Here is a 15,708-nt window from a genome sequence, read left to right as displayed (position 1 = left end):
TTACTTTCTCCCACTGTAGCCCAGGATAAGGCTTGTTAAAAAGTCTCCTAGCAACTGTCCAGCCGTGCTTCATCACAACTGGAAATTATCTCATTAATTTATGTGTCCTTGTGTATTATTTGTGGCTACTGGCACCTTCCCAGAATGTAAGCTCTGCCATCAGTCTTGGTGGTTGCTGTTTCCTTAGTTGCCTAGGAAGGTGCCCGGCAAACAGAACTTAATCAAAATCAGTTGAATGAATGAATAAATCAGTGAATGAACACTGCCTTGCTCTCAACAGTGAGAACTGAACACCTGGAAAACGAGGTTGGAGTTGTCCACCTTTTCTCATTGTCAAGACACAGGCCCACGTTCCCAAAGGAACAAAAAAGAGAAGGATGCCCGTTTGCAAGTCACAACTCGCAGCTCAACCCTCAGGAAACTGTCAACTCCAGCTTTAAGCGGGTAACAAGGACGAACATCTTTTCCATTCCTTGATTATGGAATGGGGGAATGATGCTTTTTTATTTTTAACCTTGTCTTCATTCTAAGATGACAAAATGCACCAGCGTGTACCATGCAGTGATTTCTGCCTCTGACACAAGTGGAAAGGGCTGAGTGGAGACATGAAGCAGCTGTTCTGCTCTTCATTGGCACCCTGACCCTGTTCAGACCCAAAACAGTCAGCAGACTGTCCTCGGGGCCTGGTAGGTGAGGAGTCAAGGCTCTGAGTCGGGGGGAGAGAAGAGGCTGCCCCCACCACCCTCCCCAACTCCGGCCCTCCGCCGCCCCCTCGCTAGCACAGCCCTGTCGTATCTGGGACTCATAAATCCCAAGCCAGTATTTGATCCCACAAAGCAAGATTGCGGTTATCTGGGTGGATGGGCCTGTCATGTGGCCTGTAGACAAACCGCAGCCAGGCCGGGCCGCGCCGGATCATTAGTCACCAGGACAGAAGTTCTGTACCGGGTCAGCCCCAGGGCCAGTCCAGCTCAGGCTTCAGACGGGGCCCCCGGAGGACAGCTCATTATTGTTCTCAGGGACTCAAAATCAAGCCTTCCTGTTCTTTGGGAGGTGAGCGGGGTGGTGGTGAGTAAATAAATCTCCCGCATCTGTTGGCAGGGCTTTCCCAACGCTGGTGTGCATAGGAATTGTCCTGGAGAGTGTATTATACCTGCAGATTAGTTGACTCCATCTCCAGAGATTCTGATCATCTTGTTCCAAGATGACCTGCCACCTCAGGGCTTTCTGTGCTGTATCCCAAACACTGGTTTCATGTTGTCTAGGCATTCTCCCCTCCCTCTACCCACTCCCCATGCCCTGCGTGGGAGGCTGCAGGACAGTGAGAATGAAGGGCTCTCTGGACTTCTGGCACAGGGCAGTCCACACCGCCTGCTTTAGCTCTCCTGCCCTGGCCCGGACTGGGACCAAAGAGTAAAGAGGGCCAAGCCCGGAGCTGGCAGGGCCAGACCCTGGGAAGCAGGTCAGCTTCTCGAATGATAGCATTATGAGCAATGACAACGTTAGTAAACTCTTTGGGTCGGGAAGATCCTCGGGGGAAGGAAGTGGTAATCCACTCCAGTATTCTTGCCTGGAGAATCCCATGGACAGAGGAGCTGGCAGGCTACAATCCATGGGGTTGCAAAAAGTTGGACATGACTTTGCAACTAAACAACGACAACAGCATTGGTTGCCATTAACTGAGTGCTTTTATACACCAGGTACTGTGCCGAGTGGTTTCTGTGAATTATAAGGCACCAACCCTATGTGATAGGAGCCACTGTTAAGCCCATTTATCAGATGAGGTACAGATGAGTCACCTAAGTGACCTTCCAACCTCAGCACTATGACTACAGAAACTGTTCTAAAGCCTGTCTCTCTAGGTATGGGCAGGCGAGCTGTCACAGTGGTATTTGAGATGGTTTTTAAAAATATGTCCACTGAGTGTTGATTCTCTTGATACCAAGGAGTGGAGCTTAAATTCTTCTCACCTTCAGTGTGGGCTGAAGTTAATGACTCTCTTCCAATGAACAGAATACGGCAGGAACGATGGTCTGTCACTTTGGGGATTCTGTGTTAAGAGACTACGGCTTCTGTCTTTGGGGAAGCCAGACCATGAGGGGCCCTATGGCTTGGCCACGTGGTAAAGAACTGAAGACTCCTGCCACCAGGAACTGACTGCCTGAGCCTGGAAACAGAGGGTCCGGTCCCTTCAGAGACTGTTACTTGCCACCACATCATGAGCTGGCTCGTCACTTCATAGGAAAACCCAAGCCACAGCCATCCAGCTGAGCTGCTCCCAGATTCCTGACCCTCAGAAACTGCATGGGATATTAAGTATTTGTTGTTTCATACTGCTAAGTTTTGGAGTAATCCCTTAGCTGGCATAGATAACTAACATAGCATCCTCAGGGAGCCTTTGAGAAACGCGGGCCTCAAGCCTCACCTCACAGTTGCTGCATCAGAAGCTGAAGTCCTGCAAGGCCTGCCCCTCCCCAGGTGATTCACAGGCACCTTAAGTTTGAGAAGCATTGTTCTAAGCCACCCCATTCCCAGCCAAGAATGTTGTTGTCATTTAGTTGCTGAGTCATTTCCAACTCTTTTGCGACCCCAAGGACTGTAGCTCATTGGGCTCCTCTGTCCATGGGATTCTCCAGGCAAGAATACTGGTGTGGATTGCCAGTTCCTTCTCCAGGGGATCTTCCTGACCCAGGGATCAAACCCATGTCTCCTGCATTGGTGGACGGATTCTTTACCACTGAGCCTCCTGGGAAGTCCTCAGTCAGAATAGAAAAATTATGAATGCACACTACTTCTCCCAAGGAAAGTCTTTTAATCTGGCTCATCTTGTGTCTTTCCTCTTGTGCCCTTTCTCATTTCCCTAAGGAAAGTCAGCAGCCTCTGTGTATCGCCCCATCCCTGCTGCTGTGTTCCCTTATCCTGCTGAGAATCCTACCCTTCTGCCCCAGACCTGGCACGTGACAAATGCCTCCTAGCACAGAAAGCTCAGTAACCCTTTACAGGAAACCCCCCAAGGGAGTACTTTAGATGGGAACCCCTGGGAGAATCAGGAATCACAGAGGCCAGATAACACTCAAGTTGGGAAAAGTACCGGAGGGATGTGTTGCCATAACAAATATGTGTGAGCTTGATTCATTTCCTTGATATGGGGCCAGCTTGCCTCTAGGGGTCTCCTCCCTTTGGGGAGTTTTCAGTGACTTCAAAGGCCAAGTCAACATACGGGAGAGGTGGTTGGAAGAGGGTGGAAGCGGGTGTTTGGATTTCAAGTCGTGAACATGGGGGGAACCAAGAGAACCTGTATCCGGATGGTTTTTCTTGCATCATCGCTGACTGTGTGCCTGCTCTGGATGTGGGGCACAGAGACTTCCTGGAGGACTGAAACCAGCCGAGTCAGGCCTTCAGACTGGGAGTCGGGGCGGGCAGCCCCACCAGCAATGGGAATCGAGGAAGGAGCCCTGGCTGCTGCTTAGTCCACGAAGGTGGCACACGTGACAAAGCACTGTTACTATTGCAAACAAGGCTTCTTTCCTGAGACCTATGCTAGTGATGTTGGAGTGTTCTGGCCAGTTCAGGAACCCCACAGACTAGTTGGAGCAGGCGGGTGATACTATGGCTTCAGTTAGCCTTTTTACCTGTGTTTTTAGCTAGTCTCTACTGTGCACTTAAAAAATAAAATTGAAGTGTAGTTGTTTTACAATGTTGTGTTAATTTCTGCCGTACAGCAAAGTGATTCTGTTTTCTTTTTTTATATTTTTTCCATTATGGTTTCTCATAGGATACTGAACACAGTTTCTGATGCTTGTTGTTTATCCACCCTATATATAATAGTTTACATCTGCTAACCCCAACCTCTCACTCCATCCCTCCCCCTCACTTAACAACCATAAGTCTGTTCTCTGTGTCCATGAGTCTGTTTCTGTATCATAGATGGGTTCATCTCTGCCATATTTTAGATTCCATATATGTGATATCGTATGCTATTTGTCTTTCTCTTTCTGACTTATTTCACTTAGTATGACAGTCTCTGGAGAAGGCAATGGCACCCCACTCCAGTACTCTTGCCTAGAAAATCCCATGGATGGAGGAGCCTGGTAGGCTGCAGTCCATGGGGTCACTAAGAGTCGGACACGACTGAGCGACTTCACTTTCACTTTTCACTTTCATGCACTGGAGAAGGCAATGGCAACCCACTCCAGTGTTCTTGCCTGGAGAATCCCAGGGACGGGGAAGCCTGGTGGGCTGCTGTCTATGGGGTCACACGGAGTCGGACACGACTGAAGTGACTTAGCAGCAGCATGACAGTCTCTAGTTGCATCCATTTTGTTGTAAATGATATTATTTCATTCTTTTTTGTGGCCGAGTAGTGTTTCAGACTCTTCGTGACCACGTGGACTGTAGCCCACCTGGCTCCTCTGTCCATGGAATTCTCCAGGCAGGAATATTGGAGTGGGTAGCCTCCCTTCTCCAGGGAGTATTTCACTGTATGTGTGTGCCACACCTTCTTGGTCTGTTCATCTGTCAATGGACATTTAGATTGTTTCCAGGTCTTAGCTATTGTGAATAGTGTTCCTATGAACACAGGAGTGCACATATCTTTTTGAAGTATAGTCTTGTCTGGCTATATGCCCAGGAGTGGGATTGCTCATTCATGTTGTAACTTTATTTTTAGTTTTTTGAGGAACCTCCCTCCTGTTTTCCATAGTAACTGTACCAACTTACATTTCCACCAACAGTGTAGGAGGGTTCCCTTTTCTCTATATCCTCTCCAGCATTTGTTGTTTGTAGACTTTTTAATGATGGTCATTGTGACTGGTGCACTTTTATTTATTTATATTTTTTACTACAGCCAAATGGAGCTATTTTCCATTCTGCAAAAACACTGTGCATTTCACATCTAGACCTTGAAACCACTACTTCCTCTGCTTACTGTCTCCAATGTATGTGACTAACTTCTACTCAACCTTCAATTCCTGGCTCTCTACCTCTGGGAAGCCACCCTAGATTCTACCACACTGGTCAGGTATCCATTCTCTATGCTTATTTATTTATTTAGCTCTGCAGGGTCATACCTGCAGCATGTGGGATCCTTAATTGGGCATGTAGAATCTAGTTTCCCAGACCAGGGAATCAAACCCAGGATCCCTGCATTGGGAACGTGGAGGCTTAGCCACTGGACCAGCAGGGAAGTCCCATCCTTTCTGCTTTGATAGCATTCTCTCTTATATAGGTCCCTCCCTAGTTTTCCTTAGCCTGGAGACAGGGTACTTGTCTTAATCACCCACAGGCAGCACCTTGCTTTGCAAACAATAGATTCCTTTTTCTTTAATGAATGAGACAAGATAGCTTTATTCTTTCCTTCTGATTATAAAGTATTACATATTCATTGTAAAAACTTCAAATTTCATAGAGATGTTTCAAGAATAAAGTCCATCTTCTAAAAGTCCCGGGGCTGTTTTTCCTCTGTAATTGCTGCTCTTCTCTTCCCTCCTAGACTGGAAGCTCTGTGAGGGGCCGTGTCTCAGCCACGTTCCATTTATCAGAGAGCTGGTGCTAGTGGTAAAGAACCCTCCTGCCAGTTCGGGAGACATAAGAGACGTGGGTTCGATCCCATTCCTGGGTCGGGAAGATCTCCTGGAGGAGGGCACGGCAATCCATTCCAGTATTCTTGCCTGGAGAATCCCATGGACAGAGCAGCCTGCAGGACAGCAGTCCACAGGGACGCAAAGAGTCGGACAGGACTGAAGTGACTTAACATGCACAGATGCTGGCACAGAGTCAGTGCTCAATATTCATGCTTGAATGAGTACATGAATGAAGAGTCTCTGTGCCTAGAACAGTTCCTAGCTCCTAGGTACATGTTCCATAAAGGTTTACGGAATGAATCGTCTGCTGATCATTTGTCTGGAGAGGTGAAGAAGTGGTGGAGCTCTTGAAGGAAGACCCTAGAAACCTAAAGAGGCCCCTGGAAAGCGGAAATCACTCTGCCTGGGACCCTCCATCTCACACTGGAGTCGCTGCAGGCTTAGCTAGTGCCCTACTTTCATCATGCTTGTTGCTTCTCTCACTTCTCTTTGACTTGATAAATAGAGCTGAACTTTCTGGTCTGAAAGGTGCTGCGTTATTGATTCAAAAGCTGGCAACAGTGACCCCCGCACAGAAACATTTCCTGGAGATCAAATAACTGGCTCCTTTCAGCCCTCATCAATCTGCAGCCCGGCTACACGTCCACTTACTCTAGGACTTACTACCTGAACCCTAACCCTAAGTCCCCCAGGCCAGGGGATGGCCCGAATAATTTACTAGCATCTCGATTTCCCAGGGCTGTAATTTAGAAGGGTTTGCCGTTAGAGGGAAAACAAAGCAACACTTTTGTTCACTCGAGGTTCTGAGTGGCACTGTGTTCATGGAATGAAAATCATAATCCCCATCAAAAATGCTTTTTACATAATTTTTCTTATCTGGCTTGCATTAAAAGCTAGAGATAACCATTAATATCTCCAGTTCATAAATAATCAAATAAGCTGAGAGAAGTTGAATAGATGATCCTCAAGCCACAGATGTAATACTACTGCAGGTGATAATAGTAAATAAAATAGTGATACTAGTGTTTTTTTTAGTGTTTATTGTGTGTCAGACTGCATTGAGTACTTTTTTATAGATAATCTGATTAAATGATCACACCATTCTTACAGATTATGCATGACTAGTATGTTCATCTGACACTTGTAGGTACTGAACCTACAAGTTCAAAAAGAAAAAGAAAGAACTTAAGCAACTTGCATGGGAGAGTGAAGCAGTTCTGGTTCTCCTAATTGCTACTCTGTAAACTCCATTAGGAGAGGGACCACATCTACTTAGCCCTCAACTAAGCCCTCATTGCCAGCACAGGGCTAAAAGTGATAGGGAATAAGTGCCTAGTTCTGCTTTTGAATCTGAAATTCTTTCTGATTTTCTTTTCTGCCTCAAACATGAAGAAGGCACGTTAGTGCTATGTGTCAGAAGGCCAGTCAGACCCATTTTCTATCCATTGCCAAGGCTCTTTATCTTCTGAGCCTCAGTTAGCTCACCAAGAGAATGGTCACAATCCACACGCAGTACTGTCCAGGCACCCTGTGGGCCTTGACTGGAGCCCCCATGCTCCCCTGCAATGGGGGCATGACTACTTCTGAGACAGGTCAGCTGTGGTTCATAAAGTTGATAAGTGGCTGGGTCACATAGTTGGAGAAGGCAATGGCACCCCACTCCAGTACTCTTGCCTGGAGAATCCCATGGACCGAGGAGCCTGGTAGGCTGCAGTCCGTGGGGTCACTAGGAGTCGGTCACGGCTGAGCGACTTCACTTTCACTTTTCACTTTCATGCATTGGAGGAAATGGCAACCCACTCCAGCGTTCTTGCCTGGAGAATCCCAGGGACCGGGGAGCCTGGTGGGCTGCCGTCTATGGGGTCGCACAGAGTCGGACACGACTGAAGTTAACTAGCAGCAGCAAGCCTGAGATGGAAGCCACGTTAATGCCAAAAGCAGACTCCACAGTGTCATTTCTCTCTCTCGTTTTTTTTTTTTTAAACTTTGTCGCGTACAATAAGCCACACAATTTGCCTATTTGATGTTTAAAATTCACTGGCTTTTAGCATAGTCACAGAGTTGTGCAACAGTCATCAGAATCAATTTCAGAACATTTCACTACCCAGAAAAGAGACTCCTTCCCCTTTGGCCACCTCATACTCCAACCCTACTATGCTCACTTAGCCTTAGGCAATGACACATCTACTTTCTGTCACTATAGATTTGCCTGCTTTTGACATCTTGTATAAGTGGAGTCATGATATGTGGTCCATTGTGACTGACTTCTTTCAGTTAGTCTAATGTCAAGATTCATCTAGGGTATAGCACATATCAGTACTTCATTCCTTTGTATTGTCCAATAATATTCCATTGTATGGATATACCATAATTTATTTATCCATTCATCAACTAGTGGACACTTGGGTGGTTTCTGATGTTACCTCTCTTACCACCCTATTTGCCTCCCAGGGATGTTCTGAAGACCAAATAGAAATGAGACAAGAGAGCATTTTCTATTCTAAAGTGCTGTCCAAGTAGGAGGCAGCAATTCTTAGTGAGCTGATGGAAACAAATGAGGGTAAGTTGGCTTATGTTTGTTTATTTGTTTCCAACGAGGCACAGTGTATCCTCCAGCAGTAGTTGGAAATTTAGTGAAGGACTGAGAACTGTTTGTGTTCTTATCATTGCTAGTGCCTCTTCAGCATGCCATTCTGTGATAATAGTTTCTATCTTGACTTTTATTTTTTGCTATAAAACAAATTATAGCAAGTGACTCTTTAAGGGAATGTTTTTTATTTGGAGTGATTCAAAAGTCTGGCATTTCACTTTTATGGAAAACAAATCTATCTTCTGTCACTAAATGAGGGAATTGTTGACTGGAAATAATCTTACTAAACCAATTAAAAAAAAAAACTATTCATGGATCTTTCTCATCAGCGGCTCAGCAATTCATATATCTTTCAGATATCAGAAAGGGCTAATCATGTGTGTGTTACTAAGGAATCCACTGTGTATATTTTGTAAACACACTTAGATGAATCTAAGAAGAAAACCAGGACAGTTGGGAAACTTGCATCCTTTTTTCTTCCTTATCCTGGGGTGAAATGAAACAGAAGTGAGAGATTATGTTCTTTAACTCATCTTAATTTAGCGAACTAGGAATTGTTTCAACTGAGTCCATAAAGATGGCACACGCTGCACAAATATTCCTCGTATATAACACAATTTCTAGTTAGGTGTGGTTTTTTTTTTTTTTTTTGGCAGTCAGTATGAAGGCAGTGTAAAAATGTTCCTGTAAAATCCTTCCTGTTTTCAGCTAAAGGCTGCTTCCACTATTTTCAAAGGAGCTTCTACACGATTCAACAGATTTATTGGGTGCTGACTGCGTCTGACAAAGGACATGGAGACAGACGTATGAAGAGATACCAGCTGGAGCATGAGGAAGGTGATCATCAAGACAGGAAGATAGAACTAGAGTGGGGCAGAGGGAGAGAGAGAGAAAAGAGGAGAGGCTTTGTTGGGATAGCAAGCAGAAGGGCCAATGAGATGTGCAGAAAACAGTAACAGCTAATATTGTTGTTTATACGTTTACTATTTGCTAGATACTATGCCAAACACTCTACACATATTTTCTCATCCAACTCATGACAAGTGGATATCACAAGTCGGTATCATTATTAATGCCCCCTTTAAGATGGAGACTTACTTGTCCAAGTCATACCCTTATGAAGTCATGGAATGCAGGCCGAGTTCCTAACCACAGATTGAAACCACCTCTCAGTCAGACAGAAACCTGCCTACTCAGGATGCTCCATATAAAAGAGTAGATACTTTCTTTTTAAAGGAAAATAAAGTCCAATTTTCTCACTGTACATTAGACAATCTAGCTTGGAAATGTAGGTGTTGAATATGAAAAGATCGGAGTTTTACACTTTCACCATTTGAGTATTCTTGGGATGCACATGTTATTTCGGTGGCCCTGGGTAAGGCTTGGAAGAGGGTGACTTTTATCTCCAGTGTTCAGAACTGCTCACTCATTCTCTACCACCTTTCAAATGACCATTTGGCTGCCCATTACACCCAAGCTGTCCTGTGTCTGGATCTGATATTTATTTTCTGAGGTTATAGAGGAAGTAGGATCCGGAACTGGAAAAGACTGAAAGATATTATCTGGTCCAATTTTCCCATTTTGCAGATGAGGAAAACTGAGGCTCAGATGAGTGAATCAGCCCAACTCACAGTTGGATAATAGGTCTTCAGTGGTTGTTCCTTCTTACTTATAACTGTTGTTGCTTTTCGGAGAAACATGGAAGAATCTCTCAGAATCCCATAATGTCTGAGATGAAGAGCACTGGCAGTTCTCAAGATGATTTAGGTGATGTTCAACAGCATTTAACTTCCTGTCGATCCTGGTTTAAGTCAAAGAGATAATTTCCATTTGGCCCCTTGTTTAACACCTAACACTTGGTAATCTCTCTTCATAACAAAGAGAGAACAAAACTCAGGCTCAGAACCTTTCACAGGCAACTAAACAGCAAGATTCTCATAACCTTGCTTTGTTTTCATTGTCATTATTATGCTACAAATTTGTGGCAAATGATACTCTCTGCTTACTGTACTGATACAAAGTTTCCCCTAAAATGCATCTATTGATATTTTTAAACATTGATTTAAACTCTTAAGCAAATTATATTGCAGATGGTTCCCACATATGATAAAAATCTTCATAATGTTAAGTAAATGACTTAAAATCAGGAGACATTGCTATACCATTTCAGTGGCAAACAGTAAAGATGTGGGGCTCTGAACAGGCCCCTGAGGCAGGCCTATCTCAGATCACACTGCCTAGCTCTTGCCTTCTATGAGAAGGGCCAACTTTGCTTGAGGATTAGGGATAGAGTCGTGTTGACAAATTACTTAGCCCCAGGATCCCTCTGGTGTGCCCATTTGTTCCTCTGCCCCCTCAGTCTCCGCTTCCCTCCAGTCTTCCAATAACCTCCAAGTTTCCCTCTCTTCCCGCTGTAGACTCTGACACTAAAGATGCCGGATATCTCACAGGGAATTACTTCACACGGAAGAATGGTGACTCACCGTGGCCTCCGGGACCAGACTTCAGTGAATGAAAAAGTGCTGTGTGGGGCGGTGGAATGACGTTGGCCTGGGGGCTCCTGGCCCTGCCTCTCAGGAACCTGGGGGCCCTCCGTCTCCAGGACTGAGTTTCCTCAGCTCTTCAACTGCCCCACCAGCCAGGAGAACTGTGAGCTCAGATGGCTCAGTCCCCCGTTTATCTTACCTATGGGCTCACAGGGAAGGTGGGCTGAAGAAGGAGGAAGGAGAGAGGAAGTGGTGAGGGGACGGGGGTCTTCCTGATCTGTGAAATGAAAGAGACACATGTAGCTACTTAGAGGTCGAAACTCATGGAAGGGTTGTGAGGATTAATTAATTAAGACAGTGTCTGAACATGTCATGCCATAGCGCCCAGCGCACAGTAGGTGCTCAAACGTGGTGGCTCGTCTCATTGTCATGGGACTGGTGAAGAAACGAGCCAGCTTCCAGACACAGTGGAGGATGCTGAGAGGCGACCGGCTTCACCCAGGATCCTCGAGTGGTGGAGTCGCTCCTTACCTGGACCCAATGGAGAATGGGCCCGTCCCCTTCCTCCAGGTCTGACCAGGCACAGAGGGCACAGTCAGAAAATTAACACCAGGAAGACAGTGAGGGGTTTGGGGGCCCCTGTGTGGAGGAAAAAAAAATGACTAGAAGCCAGTCAAAGGTCAGGAAATCCATTTTTTTTTTCTCCTTACAGATCTATAAGTTGAGAGGTTTGTAAAGGTCAGTGTTGTTTTTTTAAAGTACCTTCAGGATTTACATTCTGAGTAACACTCGGTTTCCTCTGTGGTAAACATGAAGATCCAATTAGTTTTCCCTATAATTCAAAGAGATCCGAGAAACAGGGACCTTTCCGGTTGGAGTCAGTTTGGCTATAAAGTTTCTTGCTACATTATTCTGAGGATGAACTTTAATCCATATCTTATCTCCTGTTTGAAAATGAACATCCCTTCTCTTCTTATCATAATGTTTCTGCTTTCTTTTTCACTTTTTTTCCCCTTTCCTTAGGAGCCTTGGCCGTATTCCTTTTTGGCAATTAGAGTGAATTCTTCATACTTTGTTATGTGTTGCACTCAGTTACCTTAAGAATTTTTCTCCCTGTCTTGACTCCAGAAGGCATTTTAAGGTCCTGTCAAAGCAGAATGTTGCTGGAAGCCGAGCTTTCTGGGCCCCAATTCTCAGTCTTTTACAGCGATGTGAAATGGTGATCACTGAATATTTCTCTTTTTTATGGCATCTTTGGCCAGGGATGAAATCACTATGCAGCCGTTCCATGAACCCTGATTACAAAGGCTGCTTCTCAGTCTCTGGGTTTCTCCCTTTCCCTCTGGGTTTACTAAAACCATCCTGGTTTTTCCCCGGGGGACTGTGGGGTGAGGTGGGCAATCACCAAATACCTTCCAGGGTGAGATTTTCCCCCAACAATGGCCTATTGTGGTGCCCTGACCAGGGCTAGTTCTGGATTCCTGGGGTGAGAAGACTGGGGTATCCTTCACCTCCTTTCATGGAGGGTGAGAGTCAGTGTTCCAGGCCCTTCTGCAAGGCAGGACTGACCTTTGAGTAAAAGATCTGTCTGTGAGCTAAGGAGTTGAAGGGCTTCGTGCTCTGCAGCCATCTTATCTAATTCTCTTTTGACCAAGAGAAGAGGCATGAGCTCTTCAACTACCAGATCGTGTCTTGTACAGACATCATTTGGAAGATTTGATAGGAGACACGGGTCCTCTCTAGCACAATCCCTAACTGACCTAAGATCCTGATAATCATAATAATTATCGTCTACCTAGTGTTTACTATGAACAGGCCCCAGAGAGGCACTTTACATGTATTATCTCATTTAATCTTAGACCAGATACTATTATGGTTTCCATTTTCGACATACAGAAACTAAGGCACAGGCAGGTTAAGTAACTCATCCAAAGCCCAAAAGAGTAAGCGCTGGAGCATGGCGCAAATGGCAGTTCAAAACATCATATATATATATATATATATATTTTTTTTTTTTTTTTGATGAGGGAAGAAAAGGATGGATGACCATTTGAACACCTAGCTAATATGGTTCATTTACAGAGAAGTTTTTACTTTGCCTCTAAAAAGATTGCCATTTGGTTTTCCTCTTTGCCTGTCGCCTAACAGTCTAGAGAGAAAGTATATCAAATCAGAATGCATTCTGAAGTTGCAAAGAACAGACAATCCAACTCAAACTGACTTTATTAAGGATATTTATGAACTCATGTAATGGCGAGTCCAAAACTACAGTGATCCAGCATCTCGATGATGGGTTAGTTTTTTTTTCTGTTTTTCCATTCTGCCTTCTGAAGCGTGTACTTCCAAAGGCTGATTTTCTTCATGGTGACAAAGTGGCTATAGCATTCTAGGCTTCATACGCGAGTAGTTGAGAAGGGAAGAGAGCATTTTTTTTTTTTTTCAGTATTCTGAGCAAGATCCGAAGGTTCACTTTTGTTGGACAACTTAAATTGCAGCTAACCCTTGAATCAACCTCCATTCAATGCCAGGGGAGTGGCATTTATTGACTGAACTTAAGCCAAACACTGATCACCCCTGTAAACAGGGGCAGAATCTATTTCTACTTCCACCACATGGGATACACAGCGAGGCTGGATACCCACATAAAAATCTGGGTGTGGCCCAAAAGGGGAGAACATTGAATGAGCACTGGGTAAATAATTCATATCTTTGAATCATTTAAAGATAAAGCATGCCTTTGGTTGAAAGTGACAGAATGCCAAATGACTGAAATGTAGGAGATGATTAATCTCACTTTGTGTGAAATGTAGAAACAGGCCATTCCAGTGGGTGGAGTGGCTTAATGATATCTCCTGTGACTTGAGCTTTTTCTCGCTTTCATACTCAGCAATGGTCATCAATGGCTGCTGGAACTCTTGGCATTACCTTCTCAAGTGTGACTCGAACAAGAAGGAAGCAGGAAGGATGGAAATAAAAAGTCTCTCTACCTATGCATCTTGTCTGTCACTGAGCTAAGAAAACCTTTCTCCCAAATCCCCCAGTCTTCTCTCTCTTCATTGCTACTGATCCGATCTGGATCACATGGCCATCACTAGCTATACAGGAGGCTGGGAAAGTGAATACTTGCAATTTTCAGTCTCTATCACGGGAAGCTGGCAAGAAAAAAAGTTGGCTGAGAATGGCCTTGGGTAATCATCTAGTAATGTCTTCTTTTGGTAATTTTGAGCAAATGAAGTGAAAGTGAATGAAAGAAAGTGAAGTCGCTTAGTCGTGTCCAATTCTGTGGCCCCGTGGACTATAGCCCACCAAGCTCCTCCATCCATGGCATTTTCCAGCAAGAGTACTGGAGTGGGTTGCCATTTCCTCTACTGTCCTAAGATTTTACTAGTATCCATTAAAGAGAATAATACCGAGATCTGGCTTAATCCATTAGAGAGAAAATACCAAGATCTGGCTCAGTCTCAAAGTACTTTTTAGCAAAACTCAGACTCACAGTAGTTAGCATTCATCCATACTATCTTCAAATACAAAGTTCAATGCAGCATTAGGTGTTCAAGTGTTGAAATCAATGAGAGCTTTATCAGAAGCACATTTAGGCATCAGCCTACTTCACATTGTCAGCAGTCAAGGAACACCTCACACCTAATTAAAAATCAGACGTCTAAAGTAGGCCTATAAAAATTGGAAATTCCAATACAGACCATTAATTAATCTGGTTTGCTTTTTCAAGATGGCAAAAATATTTCTCTACTAATTAATTCCCTCATCTTCAGGGCTATAAGCTCAGTCTCAAAGTACATTACAAATATCCTATCACTCAATAAATTGCAGCTAGTATCAGCAAAATATTTTTGGCTTATTTGAGGACTGGCGCAACAAGGCCAAGAAAGTGACTCAATAGATTAGAGAAACGGTAGAGTGAAAGATGCTGAGAACAATCTGATTACACGAACATACATCCATTATGTTTTCAGTTTCGAACTATTCCAACTGTGGATATTTTTTTATTTTTTTCCTCCTGACTTCCTTTGAAAAACGACATGAACAAATTTTTCACTGCTGTTGGAAGCAGACTCTGTTAGAAGAAAGAGGCCAATACCCGGGGAAACTGTGACAAATGAATCTGCTCGGAGGAAAGAAAAGCTTAAAACATTCAGAGAGCTGAGCATCCAGGAGTAATTGCAGTTTGGCTGGGCAGGGCCAATGTAGACTTACATTTAGTACTGACTCACAACCAACATTTCATGGTGCTTCAGCATTTATGAGACATTTTTACTTACTCTGCCAACTGGCCCAGGTTCTAATAAATCTCCACTAGAACATATTTGGTGTGTACAATTATACTGGATGTAATAGGTATTATTTTTGGCAGCCCAGCAGTTTATTCCCCATCTTCCCTTTTCTGGCAGCCAGCTCAGGTCTGGCCAATCACAGTGTCCATTCACCTGGACTCATTGAGGGCCAATCGGTGTCTTCCCCTGAGATTCTGATACATAGCCAATAGAGTTACTCACCCACCTCATCAGCACCCCGTGCTGCAAAGCTAGAAAGTGAGACTGGAGCTGTAGAGGAGAACAACGGGAGATGGAGAGAGTTTAGCAACTCTTTTGGAACTAGGATCAATCTTTGCCTGATCTCAGACCCCTTGGGATATCTTAGCTAGGTGAGCCAAAAAATTCCATTTCAGACTTAGCTAGTTTGGTCTGAATGTCTGTCATTTACATACAAAATCCTGATTGATGCCACCATTTAAACTGTGTATAATCCATCTTTGCAGGTTCAGCTTGAATTGAGACTCTTTGACGAAGTCTCCCCTGATGACTCTCCCTGACCCTTCTTCTTTCCAGTAGCCACATCACTCACTGATTGTACCAGCTGGCACAGTGTCAGACGTAATCGCAATATTCTATGATTTTTCAAATGTCTTTTCAGCTGTGTTGTATGTAAAGTCTTATGGGAATGGATAATACAGTCACCAGTCAACAAACAGGAGAAGTTCTGAAAGGATTTTTGGAAGTTGTTTGGTTTGAACTTGAAATACATGTCTCCA

The sequence above is a fragment of the Bos indicus genome, chromosome 15 (genome assembly GCF_029378745.1).
Source record: "Bos indicus isolate NIAB-ARS_2022 breed Sahiwal x Tharparkar chromosome 15, NIAB-ARS_B.indTharparkar_mat_pri_1.0, whole genome shotgun sequence".
Classification (NCBI taxonomy): Eukaryota; Metazoa; Chordata; class Mammalia; order Artiodactyla; family Bovidae; genus Bos; species Bos indicus.
Note: the sequence above shows the minus strand (reverse complement) of the source record.